Genomic DNA, 10,408 nt, shown 5'->3' on the forward strand with positions numbered 1-10,408 from the left:
TCCCTCATTCTCAGTCGGCCTTCACAAAGCGGTTTGCACACCTTGGACCAGCTGGACAGATGTTCCGGCCTTTCTCCTATTAAATGCATCTGCCACCTTATTTTCCATTTTACCCCTAATATTCCGCCTTTGAAAGTCAAAACTCACACTTGCTCATCTTAGCATGTAGCTGATTCCGCAGAAAAAGTGTTAGCTGCAAGTGCTGTTGATGCTCCTTCAGTGTTTTACTGTCAAGAAGTATATCATAAAACCAACACAAATCTTCTGGGCTTGAACACATCATTCATGAGTGCTTGAAACGTTGCAGGAGCATTTGTAAGCCCGCATCACATTGAATTCATAGTTACAGGGTTCTGAATGAAGTTTTGGGCTTGTCTTCCTCTCTCATCCTGATCTGATGATAGCCAGATCTTAAGTCAATCTTGCTGTAATATTTAGCACCACTCATCCAATAGGGCATCTATGTGCCGGAATTGGGTATTTCTTCTTTACTGTACTGGCATTCAGCTGCCTGGTTTCAATGCACATCCTCCATGTCCCATCCTTCTTCTTCACTAACAGCACAGGTGAAGCAAAGGGGCTAGTAGAGGATTGTATCAGTGAATTCTTCAGCAATTCCTCAATTCTCAATCTCAGCCTTTTGCAGATGTGAGTATCCGTATGGCTTCAGATGTTTGGGCTCAGTACCTTCGGGGGTCTATAGTGATCATGGATTCTTTTTTTTGTAAGGACTTAGGTTCTTGAAACACCTACTCTTAAGAGTTCAGTAGGGTTGAAATTGGATCAGAGATCAGAGATGTTAGGTTTACTGAGTTGACCATGCACCATTGAGCCATCATGCAGAACTAAGCTTGTTCTGATTTAGTAGCAATCAGCTCTTCTCCTTCCACCTGGTACAGCTTTCCTCCTCCCCTCTTGATTCCTTCCAGCACCACTTAAACACTGCGGAAAGGGTTTTGACCAGCTAGTCAGATTGCCCCATTACGGGTGTGTTACGCCAGAAAGTTCCTCAATCCTGTGCCTGTTCCCGAGCGAGTCAGTCCCATTTCGATGACGAACGACACGATGTGTGCCTCCATAGAGCTTCCCATTTGACATTTCTCCATCGCGAGAGATTCTCTCCAGCCACAGGTTCCCCAGTGGTACGTCCGGGGTCGGTTCAATCAGTGCGCTATCAGTCCAGTACCATTAGCTCTCCAAGGGTCGCAATCCATTCTTTCCGGGCAAGCCAGTTCAGTTCCTTTCTGGTAGCAAGAGATCCCATATCAGATTAAGTAAAGGGATTACCTAGCTAGCGCATATCGAAGAGTTGGAGACTTCCTGCCACTATAGAAAAAGCCGTTGATGGATCAATTTCTGTAGGTGGGTCTCAACTCGGATCGAGACATTCGGATTTGCCGATGAAGAGTACTGCCTTGGAGGGCTAGGGGTTGTAGGGGAAGAACCAACCTTTTGTAGGTAGCAAAACATCTCACTCAGTAACTAAATTAGAGTTCGATCTTTTACGTTTGTGTTGTCTTTTTGCATTTTTGTTTCGATCCGACATCAGATCTGAGTTATTGTTCACTGACTATATCTTAGACCATTGCGATCTCTTTCTTTCACTTGGTTTTTCTTCCTTCCCTTCGGTACTCCTTAACTCGGAGATACTCCTTCGGTACTACTTGGCTACTACTTGAACAGATGGGTTTAGTCCCTTCCTTCGGGCAACGTTTTCTCCGGGTACCACCGGCTTACCACCGGGTTGAAAGAAATCCCTTACTATTAGGACATAGTGTTCGGTACGACTTAAGGCTACTGGATTGACTTTCTTTAATGTTGCATCTGCTTTCAACTATTTCATAGCCTCCCGTCCCGAGCAAACGTCGAGAGCAGGGTGTTGAGCCAAAAAGTAAAATCCATAGAGTTGGGGACTAAAGAGACTCTTTTTTTACAGCCAACCATGAAGAGAAGAGAGTCTCAGAGTAGATTCGGTAATGTTGAGTCGATCTAGTATGGAAAATTCCTCGCTGTGCGCTCGCCTTTTGCCTGCTTCTGCTTCATCTGCAGATCGGATTCCTTCCCCAGAGTTCTTACTTATAGGCTTTATAGCCAAGCAATAGAATAGCTGCTTCTTCTAAAGCGGATTAGAGTGCGACGACCAAAGCTACGGAGCGGCCTCTACCGCTTTCCCTACTGTTCTGGTTGAACTAGGGCTTTGGCTGAGCGACCACCTTCTTCCAGTATTCTTAGCTTACTGTCTGCTTCCTGCCTGATCGGTGCTGACTGACTGTTCTTGCTTGTCTTGGGCCTGCTCTAGTTTTGGTGCTGCTAACTAAGGGTCGAATTTCGTGACTTGATGAAGAGGAAGCCGAGTATCTTTGGTCTTGAAGAGTCAGGCCAATCCAACCGCTTGCTCCTGCCCAACTCAGTCTCAGTCGTACCATAATGCGCCTGGACTCAACACTTTTCTTGCTCCAAGACCACCCTCTAGCCCTCATGTAAAATAGATGACAGAATTGTAAACAATCATAGAATGATTTAAGCTGAGGAACATAGAGGTCTCTCCCACAATTTTTGTCATATACCTCTGGAATAGTGTTGAAATCACACGCCACTAAGCTGTTTTTTAAACCAAGTGGTTTATCTTAGTGTGCTAGCCGCTGCTTCATTTCGTATAGCGATAACGCTTTCTCTTTCTTAGCGCTCCACCCCGCGGAGAACTCTGGTTGCGCTTTGGTTGGCTTTCTCTTTTTTTCGATTTTCTCTGACTTGACTCAGCTTGACCTACTTGACTCAGCGGTTAGAGTATCGCTTTCATACGGCGAGAGTCATTGGTTCAAATCCAATAGTAGGTAAAGCCGGCCGAAACCCCCGCTTTTGCCAGCATGACAGCAAGCACAGACTGGCATCAAGGAGTAGAATGACCAAAGCATCGGTTGCTTCCACTTGTTTGTTGCCTTCTTCGACCGACAGACAAGGTACCCCCCTCTTTTTCTCTTGCGAACCTACGTTGAGCTTGGGACAACCCGCGACTGGCATAGGATATTTCAAAAGCGCCAGGATCCATCCTTCTTACGAACCAAGAGCACTGGAGAAGCGAAGGGGCTCGTGCTGCGACGAATAATGCCATTGTTCATCATCTCACAGATTTGCTTCTCAATCTCTGTTTTCTGGTGGGGTGCATATCTATATGGCCGGACATTGACTGGCACTGCACCTGGCACCAACGGAATTTGGTGGTCACAGGCACGACGAGGGGGTAATTCCTTTGGCTCCCGGAACAAAGCATCAAACTCCTGTAGCAGTTCTTGAACAGCTGGAGGTGTCTGCTCTGCAGGATCAGCATCCAGAGTAATTGCTTGCAGATCATGCTCCTGGTGAATCTGACGCACTTGCACACACTGGCTAACAGCACCCCGTTTCAGCAATCCTTGCAGCTTACGGACAGAGATTGGACGGCAGGAAGGATTATCTTGAATGCCATTGAGAGTGATGCGGCGCCCTTTGTGCGTGAATTTCATACGACGATGACGCCAATGTACCCACATCGGGCTATGGTCTTCGAACCGCTCTTGCCCTCCCCTTTCACTTCCATAGTGGTCTTCTTTGGCCGGCCCACTCATTTCACTCTCAAGCTCTCTGAGAAGAGAGAATCCGATTCAAGATGTTTCGAATTCAGCCTTTCCTTCATGTTCGTGCTTTAAGTCAGTTCGTACTTTTCAGTATCTAAGAGAATGACTGAACTCGCGTTGAAAGCTACTAAACAACGGCTGACAGAGACTCATAAGAGGGAGAGCGGTAGCAAAAATGAGATCTTTCGTCTAGACAGAAGAGAGATCCTTTCCTTCCTTTCTATAGGAAATGACTGATGTTGCTAAGTCACCTTCCGCTGCTCTTGCGTCATCCCTTTTCCAATTCTTTTTGTATGGCTCGGTTGCATCCGATTGATCGATCCCTAGTCACTGATTACATGCATGAGTTCTTTGATTCACTACTGACTTCTTCTGTGGAGCCGAGTTCGCCGACTGAGACTACTTGAAAAGCATTTTCGACCAACCGATCTCACGACGATGAGTCACCCACATACTTAACAAAAAATGCAAATAGAAGAGCAAGTAAATCAAGCTCAATTACAACTCACTCTGATCAAATAGCACTCAGGTATAGGATTTCCAGCGGAAAGGTAGCCTTGCTCGCTTCTTTACCCTTGTACGCACAAATCTAGCTCATAGCAGCACTTTCGAGTTCGGTTACTTAAGTACAGAGATTGGAACAACTTAGCGCGGGAAGTCCCATATCTTGTCTTAGCCTCGCCTCACCTATTTCCTCATAACGAGATCAGAATGAAATAGAATGGAATCTCAAGTCTTAGCTAGATCAGGGCTACCACGTTCCCTCAGACGAAAAAGAAAAGAATACTAGACCTGTTGGACTCGCAAAGTAGGATCAGGCTTTTTCTACTAGAAACAGAGGAGAGCGAAAACTAAGTCAAAGGGGGAAGAGCTGTTTATGAGCATTTTAAGGCCGGTTGACAACATCCAATGTCTCCCACGAGGGTGCCTGAAACTCCAGTTTTTCTAGGCAGAGGTAGGTATATATATATTTAACACATTTTAGTTTGTAGGAAGATTCCCCGCTCTGAAATTTTTTCTATTTGGAGCTTCTTCCAAAGAGGTTGGGATTCTAGTTTCAATTGGATGTGTCCCGGTAAGATCGTTAACGACTGATATACTGCCTGAGACAGGGCATGCTCTCCCCTCTGCGTATCGAGAGAAAGAAACAACTTCCTGATTCCAGTTTATTTCATTTATACCTACGATATCCACGCTAAAGATGCAAACTTTTGCAGTTCATATCAGCCTGAATGAGGAAGTAGAGTCAGTTTCGTCCATAAACTGGGCCGAAGATCTGACAGAGGTTGACTTGCTGGCTTGTGAGTTGCCAGCTCCGTAGTTGATTGCTAACCAGAGGATAGTGACAGCCAATATTCCTATTCCTGCTTGTGTGCTTGTTTGCTATTCTTCCTGTTCCTGTTACGAGACGACCTCGGCTCAAGCTGACCCCACACCGAAAGTCGTCAAGCAGTCTTGGGCTCCATCAATCAGTGAGGAGGAAACCAAAACCTGTTGGAGTTCCCCGCCATCACCTCGCCTAGATCCGGGGGTTCATACCCTCCTGTAGAAGAGATGTAAGTCGCAAAGGCTACTTGCCTGCCGAGGGGGGAGAACTACCTAGTATCAAATTCACAAAGCAGCACATTTAGTAGTTGACATCTTTCTTTCTCGTTTTCATCGGAAAGGAGAGTTTTCACGTTAAGCAAGAAGAGCTACGAGTTGGAGGGCTATTTCACCGACCGTCACTTCTCCTTTGTATCTGCCGAAGACGCAAGTAGCCCAACGACAGGCTTGTGTGGAGTTGAATGACAACACGCAGAGGTCTTTTGGCGAAACTGGGGGCTCTTTGTCTAAAGGAAGGGCAAAGTCAACAGGCCAATCCCAGTTTCAGAATTGGAAGAAGCAGTAGGAGGTTCACCATCAGAAAGGCATGGGACAACAAACTCTCTTAAAGCTTTCTTCGAATAAGTCTTTCGCTTGACTTGGCTCAACGGCTTTAGTTCAGTAAATGCTTTCGTATGAAGCTTGAGTCAAGTCTAGTCTCATGCAGTGAAGATCGTCAAGCAATCATTGCTCGTCTCTCCGAAACCTATTGATAAGGAACGCGTTCAAGTGTATGGAATAATCAAACCTTTCACGTATTTGTTAACATAGCGTTGGACGATTGATTCCTCTCTTTCTCCATGGCCTGCTTCCCATAACTGGCCTTACTAAAACTTACGAAATGCTAATTTGACCTAAATTTCCGGTTAACTGCTTACTTTCTTTGCTAGCTCACCCGAAACTCTGTCTTCAGGAGGAAAGCTTGCTTGAGTACCTTACTTGAAAACAAACCGCTTGAGCTGTAACCGAAACAGAAAGGTTTGATGAGCCGCTGCTTGCTCTCTAACTGCTCTTACCGCTTCTTCTTCTTGACCTCTGCTCACTGCTGCCAATGCTGTGACTGCCGCCCCTATCTCTAAAGCTGCGGATTACAGCTCCTGATTCAAGCAGTTTTTTTTCTGAAGTATGAGTCTTGTTTGTGACATTCAATTCCAGAATGAACATTCAAAGGAAAAGTAGTATGGGACGCTGCTTGCTATTACTGACTGCGGCTGCCGACCGAAGAACTGAAGATCTTCAATCTATGTTTGAGTGCTCTTGCGAAAGAAAATAATTTCGAATGCAAAAATGACTTCAAAAATAGGATAGGATCGCGGATTCCATATATTTTTATAGAAAGAAAGATACTGTACTCCGCATCTTTACACCGAATCCTTAAAAGCCATTTAATGCCTTCTTGCCTGCCTTCAGTTCATGCCTTCAGGCCGGCCTGCTCTTGCCTATGAATGAGATGCCTACTTCCCATTAAGTCAAAATACCTCATAGACATACATATTTTTAAGAATACTTAGTTAGTTAAAGAGAAAGATGGCTTTTGACAATTTTTTTAGTCCCCTCGTTCCCGAGCAAGAAAACGGATGCGCTAACGCGCAACGGCTTTCGCGCTAGTTGCTCAATCCGTTGCTTGTTCGGAAGAATCCGCAAATGAATATTCTTTATTTCCTCTCGGACAGGCCCTCTTTTTTCATTCGAATGTACATCTTTTTCGGTAATGATCATCTACAACTGAAAGACTGACGTCTTCCTCTACTCGATCCTTAGTTATACAATCTCCCTCCACCTCAATTTTTATGATCCTCATAGCCTTTTTTATTCGCGTCCTCCCCCTGGATCTATTCCTGCCGCGTCCACGTCCTCTGCCTCCAGCAACTAGAGCTGCATCATCTTGTTCATTATTGAGAATAGGCCTCTTCTCACACCGTACCAGTTCTTTTTGCAGTTGAATCTTCCCGTTCTGGCTTATTGAGTGTATAGATTCTTTTTGAAATGCAATCTATTCCCACGTCACTCTTCTCATAACATATCCTGTTCTCCTCACTTTGATTCTGGATTCACCGGTTGATTTAAGACGGGGTTCTATGCTTTCTAGCCCCATTTGACAAAAGTGAGCTTCCCCTATCTCTTTTGTAGGAATCAGATAGCAATGCTCATTCGTGAATAGCATTTCATGCTTCCGCTACTTCGTCGGAGAGATCCATGGAAACTCAAAAAAGAAAAGCGGACGGCATTGTTCATACGATAGCCGGAAAAGTAAGTTCTCCCGCCGGCTATTCAAAAAAGAAAGACTTACTTATTCATAAACTGCCTTTTATCGAGCATAATAGCTCTTATACGCTTGTACAGAGGAGTATAAAACAATGTATATATATATAGGTGTTTAGTATCCTACAAAAACATTAACATCCAAAGCACCGTAAGCTTGCTTTCTCTCCCGCTGACAGACAAAGAAAAGGTTTTTTTAGACTTTTCTATGGTAGGCCTACGCTAGTGGAATATCTTTTGTGTTTGTATTCTAGCTTAGCTCTCTCTATTCTTTGCTTAAGCTATCGTGTCGTGTAGATGGATGGCATCTCCCTATTCCCACATCCCCGGATATGATTAATGCATGGAAGCTAAGGAATTGGGTCATTCTTCAGCCCAAGATGCAAGCATTTGGACTCCATCCGAATATGGCAGTTGAACTCTTATAATAGGCTTGGCTCTGGAAAATGGGCTTATCTTGGGCAAAAAAACGCAAATAAAGAAGAGCTTCTTGTTTCCAAGCGGAACTCGAATGGGCTGCTAGCAGATTTGTTGGGGATGGCAAGTTAACACCGTGGGTAGGCTTGCCTTTCACTCGCTCTGGCACATTTTGGCGGAACGTCAACGTTATATATAGTGGAATTCTAGAGGTAAGTTAATGTTTTCAAAAATCCAAATGGAAAAGGATTTGCAAAAATATGCAGATTAGAAGCTAGTATCTCAAGTTTTATGAGAGAAAGAAGAGGAAGAATCGGCGAACATCCTAAAAAATGGTACTTTTGTCTCAATCCGATCAAAAACAAACATATTCTATTGTGTGTTGACCACCGGGAAACGAATGGATTAAGATGAAGACGGACGGTTCAATTAGCGAGCATGGGAAGGCTTGTGGAGGTTTAGCAAGAAAAAGGGGATATATGCGTTCTCTCAAGCAGTTAAGAACAAGACCATACTCGAAGTCGAGCTCTTTTGCATCTGAACATGTATTCAAATAGCAGCTGAAAAGGAGTGTCAGAGGATTTGGATTGATTCGGATTCCCTAACGTAAGACATGGTCTACTCTCAAGATCCCAAAGTCCGCAGCTAAGGAAAGCCCCTTCTTCATAAGATCAAGAAAGTACGAGCGTCTTTCGAAGATTGGAAAATCTCCCATACTTGGAGAGAAGCAAACCAACCGGCCGATTTGCAATTGACTATGCTTAGTAGTTGACATCTTTGGTCTTCACATTTTCCCTTCCATTTTGTAAAGTTAGTAGAAGAGGATAGATCCGGTAAATTGACGAATGTCAATCTTCATTTTTGTAGATTAATACACTGGTAGGGGTCGATCAGGCAAATCCCAAAGCTGACCCCCGAACAGCTGCCGGACTGCTCTACTGATCTTCTCTCTCTTCAGAAAAACGGAACCTTCTCAAAGACTCCCTTTGCACTGAGAACACAATTCAGAACCCTCCTTCTCACAAGAAGGCAAACCTTGTACGTTGATCGAATCTTCTTTCGCATCCAGAAGAGAGGCTGTGGGCTATCCGAGAGAGTGGTTCAGGTGACTACCGGAGTCATTGATTAAGCAGGTCAGATGGGCTTAGTAGGGCTCGAACCTACAATATCACCGTTATGAGCGGTACGTTTCAACCAATTAAACTATAAGCCCAATCGGATCTCTACATGCCGGGAAGAGCGGACAGAAAGAGGAGACCTTTGCTCTATCTCCTTCTTCCTCTTCCCGGGGCCCCGGAGGGGTTCTTTGGCAAGCCCTATTAAAGAAGCTAAGTGACTTTCGTCACTCAAGTAGTGAGTTTGAGAGTGACCGTTAGGGCGACCACTTGTACTTCTAGGCCTTGGCGACCTATATGTTACGCAACACAGCTTCACTCGATTCAGTAAATCAATAGTTCAAACCAGCCCACTAATAGCTTAGATAGTGGCCCTTCCACTTTGGTATAGTTGACCCTACCTATTGACTCAAGGTTCATAGGAAGGGGGAACCCAGACGTAGTGGGATGTAGGCTTCAGTTGTTTTGGTACTTTTTCACTACGTCTTATTATTTGTTTTGTAACCGGCTTTTCACCGGCAGGTCAGTAGGCCTTTTAGAAGGCGAACAAACGAAAGTTCTCCGCGGGCGCTAGCGCTATCTTGTTCGCTTTTGTCAACTGAAGTCGCGCGTAGCGCCAACTAACTGATAGCTGATAGAGCGCGGAGCCCCTTCTCTAAGCGAGCAGAGCCATTTCTTTCTACTGTCGTCAAAAGAAAAAGAAAAGTACTAAAGGCGAAGGGCATTCTGTTGTACAGCTACTTTGGTATAGTTACAAAGGTAACCGGTAGGTGACTGTTGAATCGACAGTAGTTACGAAAGGGGGAAATAGCTCAGTTGGTTAGAGTGCTGGTCTGTCACGCCAGAAGTCGCGGGTTCGAACCCCGTTTTCCCCGCCCGATCTTCCTCTTCCTGCCCGACTCATTTTGAAAACACTGGAAGCTGCTGATCCCAGCGTAGCATTCAAGACAATTGTTCCTTCTTCGGTCTCCCTCCACCCCCTTCGTTTGTTGTGGGTCTCACCGCAGGCACTTACTTAATGAATGAGTGAAGATCTTCCTTCCCCCCTTGTGTCTTACCAAGGACTGAGTTCCCACTTGTGGCGAAAAAAAAAGTATACCATCCCACCCGGCCTAACCCGGGGGGTTAAGGTTCCTCTCGGAGACTGCCAGTCTACAAGAAGCTGGCAGAGCTTTAGCCATTGGACCACATCCATCCATCCTCCTACCTAAAGACGCCTTTTCTTGTTCGTTCTTCGAATTACGCTAGTGGAGACTAATTCCTTCCGGCTAATGAAGATACTACCCCAGTCTTCCCATTCATTCCCAGTGGATCCTTCTTATCCCTTTTCATTGAACGAACCAAGTTCACCTATACGAGAGTGAGGAATAGAAATCCTACAATCAACTTCCCACTTTTGATGTCCCGTTTGACGATTCTGCTGCGTCTTTAGAAAAAAAAAAGGAGAAGGACAGGGGTCGCTAGTCAGAAAAGCTATAACTATCAATTCGAATTCTGAATGAATCAAATCTCCCCAAGTAGGATTCGAACCTACGACCAGTCAGTTAACAGCCGACCGCTCTACCACTGAGCTACTGAGGAAGAACGGACTTAAGGAAGCTGACTCTCGTTCTTTGGCCCAACCAACCGCAGACC

General features: G+C 45.1%; 2 non-coding genes across 2 annotated transcripts; one reads left to right on the forward strand and one right to left on the reverse strand.

The window, feature by feature from the left end:
• The first annotated feature begins 9,574 nt into the window (after positions 1 to 9,574).
• On the forward strand, positions 9,575 to 9,648 carry TRNAD-GUC (transfer RNA aspartic acid (anticodon GUC)). Its single transcript has one exon. It is a non-coding gene; the product is annotated as a tRNA-Asp (tRNA).
• Positions 9,649 to 10,282: 634 nt separating this feature from the next.
• Positions 10,283 to 10,354, reverse strand: TRNAN-GUU (transfer RNA asparagine (anticodon GUU)). The gene has a single exon. It is a non-coding gene; the product is annotated as a tRNA-Asn (tRNA).
• Positions 10,355 to 10,408: the final 54 nt, after the last annotated feature.

This window comes from Triticum aestivum, chromosome 4A, assembly GCF_018294505.1.
Source record: "Triticum aestivum cultivar Chinese Spring chromosome 4A, IWGSC CS RefSeq v2.1, whole genome shotgun sequence".
NCBI classification, from domain to species: Eukaryota; Viridiplantae; Streptophyta; class Magnoliopsida; order Poales; family Poaceae; genus Triticum; species Triticum aestivum.